Raw genomic sequence first — 7,669 nt, 5'->3', positions numbered from 1 at the left:
GACCTTTGTTGGCAAGGTGATGTCTCTGCTTCTTACTATGCTGTCTAGGTGTGCCATAGCTTTCCTCCCAAGGAGCAAGCATCTTTTAATTTCATGGCTACAGTCACCGTCTGCTTTGGAGCCCAGGAGAATAAAATCTATCACTGCTTCCATTTCTTCCCCTTCTATATGCCAGGAAGTGATGGGGCTAGATGTCATGATCTTTGTTTTTTTAATGTTGAGTTTCAAACCAGCTTTTGCACTCTCCACTTTCACCCTCAACAAGAGGCTCTTTAGCTCCTCTTCGCTTTCTGCCATTAGGGTGGTATCATCTGTGTATCTGAAGTTGTTGATAATTCTCTCGGCAATCTTAATTCCGACCTGTGATTCATCCAACCCAGCATTTCTCATGATGTACTCTGCATATAAGTTAAATAAGCAGGGTGACAATATGCAGCCTTGTTGTACTCCTTTCCCAATTTTGAGCCAATTGGTTGTTCCATGTCTGGTTCTTACTGTTGCTTCTTGTCCCTCGTACAGGTTTCTCAGGAGACAGGTAAGGTGGTCTGGTACTCCCATCTCTTTGAGAATTTGCCAGAGTTTGTTGTGATCCACACAATCAAAGGCTTTAGCGTAGTCAATGAAGCAGAAATAGACATTTTTCTGGAATTCTCTTGCTTTCTCCATGATCCAGCGAATGTTGGCGATTTGATCTCTAGTTCCTCTGCCTCTTTGAAACCCAGCTTGTACTTCCGGTAGTTCTCGGTTCACATACTGCTGAAGCCTAGCTTGTAGGATTTTGAGCATAACCTTGCTGGCATGTGAAATGAGTGCAATTGTACAGTAGTTTGAACACTCTTTGGCGTTGCCCTTCTTTGGAATTGGAATGTCAACTGACCTTTTCCAGGCTTGTGGCCACTGTTGAGTGTTCCAAATTTGTTGGCATATTGAGTGCAGCACTTTAACAGCATCATCTTTTAGGATTTTAAATAGCTCGGCTGGAATACTGTCATCTCCGCTAGCTTTGTTGTTAGTAGTGCTTCCTAAGGCCCACTTGACTTCACTCTCTAGGATGTCCGACTCAAGTTCAGTGACCGCACTATCATGGCTATCAGGGACATTAAGATCTTTCCTGTATAGTTCTTCTGTGTATTCTTGCCACCTCTTCTTAATCTCATCTGCTTCTGTTAGGTCCCTGCCTTCTTTGTCATTTATCATGCCCATCTTTGCACAAAACGTTCCCTTGATATCTCCGATTTTCTTGAAGAGATCTCTAGTCTTTCCCATTCTGTTGTTTTCCTCGATTTCTTTGCATTGTTCATTTGAGAAGGCCTTCTTGTCTCTCCTTGCTATTCTCTTGAACTCTGCATTCAGTTGGATATATCTTCCCCTTTCTCCCTTGCTTTTCACTTCCCTTCTTTCCTCAGCTACTTGTAAAGCCTCATCAGACAGCCACTTTGCTTTCTTGCATTTCTTGTTCTTTGGGATGGATTTCGTTGCTGCCCCCTGAACAATGTTACGGACCTCCGTCCATAGTTCCTCAGGCACTCTGTCTATCAGGTCTAATCCCTGAAATCTATTCCTCACCTCCACTGTATATTCATAAAGGATATGATTTAGGTCATAACTGAATGGTTTAGTGGTTTTCCCTACGTTCTTCAATTTAAGCCGAAATTTTGCAAGAAGCAGCTCATGATCTGAGCCACAGTCAGCTCCAGGTCTTGTTTTTACTGACTGTATGGAGCTTCTCCATCTTTGGCTGCAAAGGACATAATCAATCTGATTTCGATATTGACCATCTGGTGATGTCCATGTGTAGAGTCGCCTCTTGTGCTGTTGGAAAAGAGTGTTTGCTATGATCAGCGTGTTCTCTTGGCAAAACTCTATTAGCCTTTGTCCTGCTTCATTTTGTACACCAAGGCCATGCTTGCCTGTTATCCTGGTGATTTCTTGACTTCCTGCTTTAGCATTCCAATCCCCTATGATGAAAAGGACATCTTTTTTGGTGTTAGTTCTAGAAGGAGTTGTAGGTCTTCAATGAACCAATCATCCTCAGCTTCTTCGGCCTCAGTGGTTGGGGCATAGACTTGAATTACTGTGATGTTGAATGGTTTGCCTTGGATTCGTACTGAGATCATTCTATCCTTTTTGAGATTGTATCCCAGTACTGCTTTTCCCACCCTTTTATTGACTATGAGTGCTACTCCATTTCTTCTAAGGGATTCTTGCCCACAGTAGTAGATATAATGGTCACCTGAATTAAATTCGTCCATGCTTGTCCATTTCAGTTTGCTGATTTCCAAGGTGTCGATGTTCAATCTTGCCATCTCATGTTTGACCACCTCCAGCTTACCTTGATTCATTGATCTGACATTCCAGGTTCCTAAACAATATTGTTCTTTACAGCATCAGAGTTTCTTTTCACCACCAGACACATCCCCAGCTGAGTGTCCTTTCGGCTTTGGCCCAGCTGCTTCACTCTTTCTGGCGCTACTTGGAAATTCCCTCTGCTCTTCCCCAGTAGTATATTGGACACCTTCTGACCTGAGGGGCTCATCTTCTGGTGTCATATCTTTTAGCCTTGTGATACGTTCCATGGGGTTTTCTTGGCAGGAATACTGGAGTGGGTTGCCAGTTCCTTCTCCAGTGGACCACATTTTGTCAGAACTCTCCGCCATGACCTGTCCGTCTTGGGTGGCCCTGCATGGCATAGCTAATGGCTTCACTGAGTTACGCAAGCTCCTTTGTCACAACAAGGCAGTGATCCATAAAGGGGAGTTGCGTTTTACATGTTCAAAAATGTACCTGGTGGTCCTGAGCCTGAGCCTGCTTCTGCCCCCGCCCACGGGTACTTGGGGCGGGGCTGCCGGAGGCTGCTCGGGAGGGAGCCTGGGAAGGGAGGACCGGCCAGCAGCTGCACCGGGTGGTCCTGAGCCTGAGCCTGCTTCTGCCCCCGCCCACGGGTACTTGGGGCGGGGCTGCCAGAGGCAGCGCCTCGGCGTCACGCCAAGTGCGACACTAAGTGCGCACTTGGCGTCGCACTTGGAGTCGCGTAGGACCTGAAGACCTACCCACCTGCTTCTCCAGAGACACCGGCAGCCACAATACCAGCAGCAAATAGCGGCAGCAGAGGGCAGCAGCTTTAAAGGCAAGGGGAAAGGGGCAAACATGGACTTTATCTGCTCCTTCTTAGCTGCTGTTCTCTTTTATCTCTTTTATCTTTTATATTCTTTTAAACTGTTGTGCTATTTATATCTTAACATTTTAATATGTGCCTGGGAGGACTATTGGGCAACTCAGGGAGTCAGAGAGGTGCCACCATAACTGTGGTCACGGGCAGGGGGAGGTATGGCGTTGGGGGATTAACAGGCCAGCTGAGGAGAAGAGGGGCTAGACACCTTACAGCTGTCCCCTCTTCTGGTTCTTCCCCCAACCTGATGGTTCCTGGCAGCCTTACCAGTCTGCCCTCGGGTCTGGTGCTGCTGCTGCTGAATGCCAGGTCAGCCCAAAATAAGACCTCCCTCATCCATGATTTGATTGTGGATGAGGGCGCTGACTTGGCATGTATTACTGAGACCTGGGTGGAGGAACTGGGAGGGGCCACTCTCCCAGCTCTGCCCTCCTGGGTACTCGGTGCAGCACCAACACCGACTTGAGGGTCGGGGAGGGGGGGTTGCCGTGGTCTATAGGAATTCAGTCTCCCCCTCCAGGCTTCCTGCTCATTCGAGCGCAGATCTTGAGTGTTTGTACCTTGTGTTGGGTACCCGGGACAGATTGGGGATTCTGTTGGTGTACCGCCCACCCCGCTGCCCATCAGACTCCCTGCCTGAGCTGACGGAGGTGGTCTCGGACTTGGTGTTGAGGACCCCTAGGATGATGGTCCTGGGGGATCTCAACTTCCATGCCGAGGCCGCTGTATCCGGGGCAGCTCAGGACTTCATGGCCGCCATGACAACCATGGGGCTGTCCCAACATGTCATCGGCCCAACGCATACAAAAGGACACACGCTTGATCTGGTTTTCTCGACTGGGCAGGAGGATGGTGATCTGAAAGTGGAGGAATTAACATATGTCCCTTTGTCATGGTCAGATCACTTCCAGCTGAGGTTTAGACTCCTGGCGGCCTTCCCCCTCTGCAAGGGTGGGGGACCTATTAAAATGGTCCGCCCCCGGAGATTAATGGATTCCGATGGATTCCAGAGGGCTCTGGGGGATTTTCCTGCTGGTATGGCTGGTGCTCCTGTCGAAGCCCAGGTCGCTCTGTGGAATGCAGAGATGACTCGGGCGGTTGACACAATCGCGCCCAAGCGCCCTCTCCCTCTGAGCAGAGCCCGGCCAGCTCCTTGGTATACACCTGAGCTGAGGGCAATGAAGCAAGAGGGGAGACGGCTAGAACGCAGGTGGAGGAAAACTCGTGCTGAGTCTGACCAAACACAGGTAAGAGCCCACTATCGAGCCTACTCTGTGGCGGTGAGGGTGGCAAAGAGGCAGTTCTTTTCCACCAGCATTGCATCTTCTCAGTGTCGTCCAGCGGAGCTTTTCTGAGTGGTTCGCGGCCTGTTACATTCTGGGCCAGGGAGAGAGACGGTGGAACCCTCGGTAGCACGCTGTGACGAGTTTGCACGACACTTTGAGGATAAAGTCGCTCAGATTCGTCATGAATTGGACACCACCATTAATGCAGTTCCATTGGTAGAGGCATTCAGAGCACCGTCTGGTCCAGTTTTATTGGATGAGTTTCAGTTACTGAGGCCTGAGGATGCAGACAAGGTGCTTGGCCAAGTCCGATCGACCACTTGTGTGCTTGACCCTTGCCCTTCATGGCTTATTAAATCAAACAAGGAGGGGTTGTCCAGCTGGGTCCAGGAGGTTGTAAATTCCTCCTTGAGAGAGGGAGTGGTGCCTGCCGCTTTAAAAGAGGCGGTAACTAGACCACTCCTGAAAAAGTCTAACCTGGACCCAGAGGATGTTAACAATTATAGGCCAGTGGCCAACATCCCCTTCCTGGGCAAGGTGCTTGAGCGGGTGGTTGTAGGACAGCTCCAGGCACTCTTGAATGAAACGGATTATCTAGATCCATTTCAATCGGGCTTCAGGCCTGGTTTTGGAACGGAAACTGCCTTGGTCGCCCTGTGGGATGACCTCTGCCGGGAGAGGGACAGGGGGAGTGCGACCCTGTTGATTCTCCTGGACCTCTCAGCGGCTTTCGATACCATCGACCATGGTATCCTTCTGGATAGGTTGTCTGGGTTGGGAGTAGGAGGCACTGCACTACAGTGGTTCCGCTCCTAATTGGATGGCCAATTCCAGAAGGTGGTGCTGGGGGATTACTGCTCTGTGCCATGGCAATTGTGCCATGGGGTTCCACAGGGCTCTATTTTATCCCCCATGCTGTTTAACATCTACATGAAACCGCTGGGGGAGGTTATCCGGAGGTGTGGGCTGAGGTGCCATCAATATGCAGATGACACCCAGCTCTACCTCTCTTTTACATCAAAACTAGGTGAGGCAGTGACTGTTCTGAATCAGTGCCTGGGCACGGTAATGGACTGGATGAGGGCCAATAAACTGAAACTCAATCCAGACAAGATGGAGGTACTGTTAGTGAGTGGTTCGTCTGCCCGGCTAGGTGATATTCAACCTGTTCTGGAGGGGGTTGCACTCCCCCTAAAGGATCAGGTTCGTAGTTTGGGGGTACTCTTGGATCCAGAACTGTCACTTGAGGCACAGGTGAACTCAGTGGCACGGAGCACTTTTTATCAGCTTAGGCTGGTATACCAACTATGCCCTTATCTGGACAGAGAGAGCCTAGCTACAGTTATCCATGCTCTGATAACTTCTCGTCTGGATTACTGCAATGTGTTATACATGAGGCTGCCTTTGAAAACGGTCCGGAAACTTCAGCTGGTCCAAAATAGGGCAGCAAGATTGTTAACAGGGACTGGCCTGCGAGCTCATATTACGCCAGTACTTTTCCAGCTGCACTGGCTGCCAGTCCATTTCCGGGCCCGATTCAAAGTGCTGGTGTTAACATTCAAAGCCCTTAACAGCTTGGGGCCAGGTTACCTGAAGGATCGCCTCCTCCCATATGTGCCTGCCTGGACCTTAAGATCATCGTCAGCGGCCCTTCTCCGTGAGACCCTGGCAAAGGAAGTGAGGCGGGTGGCTACTAGGAGGAGGGCTTTTTCTGCTGTGGCACCCCGGCTCTGGAATGAGCTCCCTAGTGAGGTTCGCCTGGCGCCTACATTGTATTCCTTTCGGCGCCAGGTGAAGACCTTTTTATTTTCCCAGGCATTTTAGCATTTTAGCTTTCTAAATTTTTATCTTTGCTGTTTTAAATCTGTATTTTAAACTTCTGTACTGCTGCTAGGTTTTATTGTGGTTGTATTGTTATATTGTGGTTTTAATGTTCTGTATATTTTAAATTGTTTTATTGTGTGTTGTTTGGTTTTAGTTTTTGTGAACCGCCCAGAGAGCTTCGGCTATTGGGTGGTATAGAAATGAAATAAATAAATAAATAAATCCACTTTTTGGTGTGTTTTCAGAAGTACCGTGTGCAGGAGAAACCTCAAACCCAAAGAGAAACGTACGGAGGCAATGTTTCTCACCAATCAAGTTGGTGCTTGGTAATAGCTCTATTTGTGGACCTTTTGTGGACCCTTTTCATTCAATGGGGACTTTCTGGGGTTCAAATAAAAATAGGCTGTTTTGCAGTTTATGTGCCACATTGCCCATATTCACAAGTTCCCCCCAACCCAACCCAAACCAACCGGAACATAAGAACATAAGAAGAGCTGTGCTGGATCAGACCAAGGGCCTGTCTAGTCCAGCATTCTGTTCACACAGTGGCCAAATAGCTGCCTGTGGGAAACCCACAAGCAGGACATGAGTGGAACAGCACCCTCCCACTCATGTACCCCAGCAACTGGTGTACATAGGCAGACTGCCTCTGGTGCTGGAGGCAACATTGAGCCATCAGGATTAGTAGCCATTGATAGCCTTCTCCATGCTTGGAAGACATAAAATATGTCTGAGCATCAGGGAGAAAAGTGGCCAGAAACATGGCCAAAAAAGTCTCAGGGAAGATGGTTTACAGAGCGGGACAAAAACACTGAAGAATTAGTTCAGATAATCTCGTGACTGTATCAGAAAGAGTTTGGCTTTGATCAGGAGAGTTGGGCCTTATCGAAACAAAATAAATCACTCACTAGCTGGGTGTGCTGGGCTCTGGCTTATTGCTGGAATCAAACTGATGCTGGGTTAGAATTCTTGACCCTTGACCGGCGCTATCAGCTGCTCAAGGGGAACAAGGCTTGGGACAACCTCAAAGGTCAACAGAGAGCACCATCAATCAGCCAAGCTCTCTTCTGAAGGGCTCCGGGGACATCAGTGTATGAAGTAATGACTATTTAAGGCCCTGTTTCTCTTTGAAGTCAGGCAGGGGACTGGGAGGGAGGCTCGGGAAACGAGGCAAGAGCTTTGTGGGGCTTCAGTTAATCCCAGAGGCTTCATTTTCTGAGCACATGGGAAGCTTAGAGCCTTTCCCTATATAGCATGGAAAATCCCATATGGGAGCCCCGTGGCCGTGATTTGGGTAGCAGCTTGCATATGGGCTGATCACATCCACATTGTGACCGTGGAGATGTGTGCTTGATTTACTGAATTTGCAGGTTGCCATATATATATATAT

Source organism: Heloderma suspectum, chromosome 3 (assembly GCF_057233095.1).
Source record: "Heloderma suspectum isolate Gila_16-S chromosome 3, 16-S_ref, whole genome shotgun sequence".
NCBI lineage: Eukaryota > Metazoa > Chordata > Lepidosauria > Squamata > Helodermatidae > Heloderma > Heloderma suspectum.
This window is presented reverse-complemented; position numbering follows the sequence as displayed.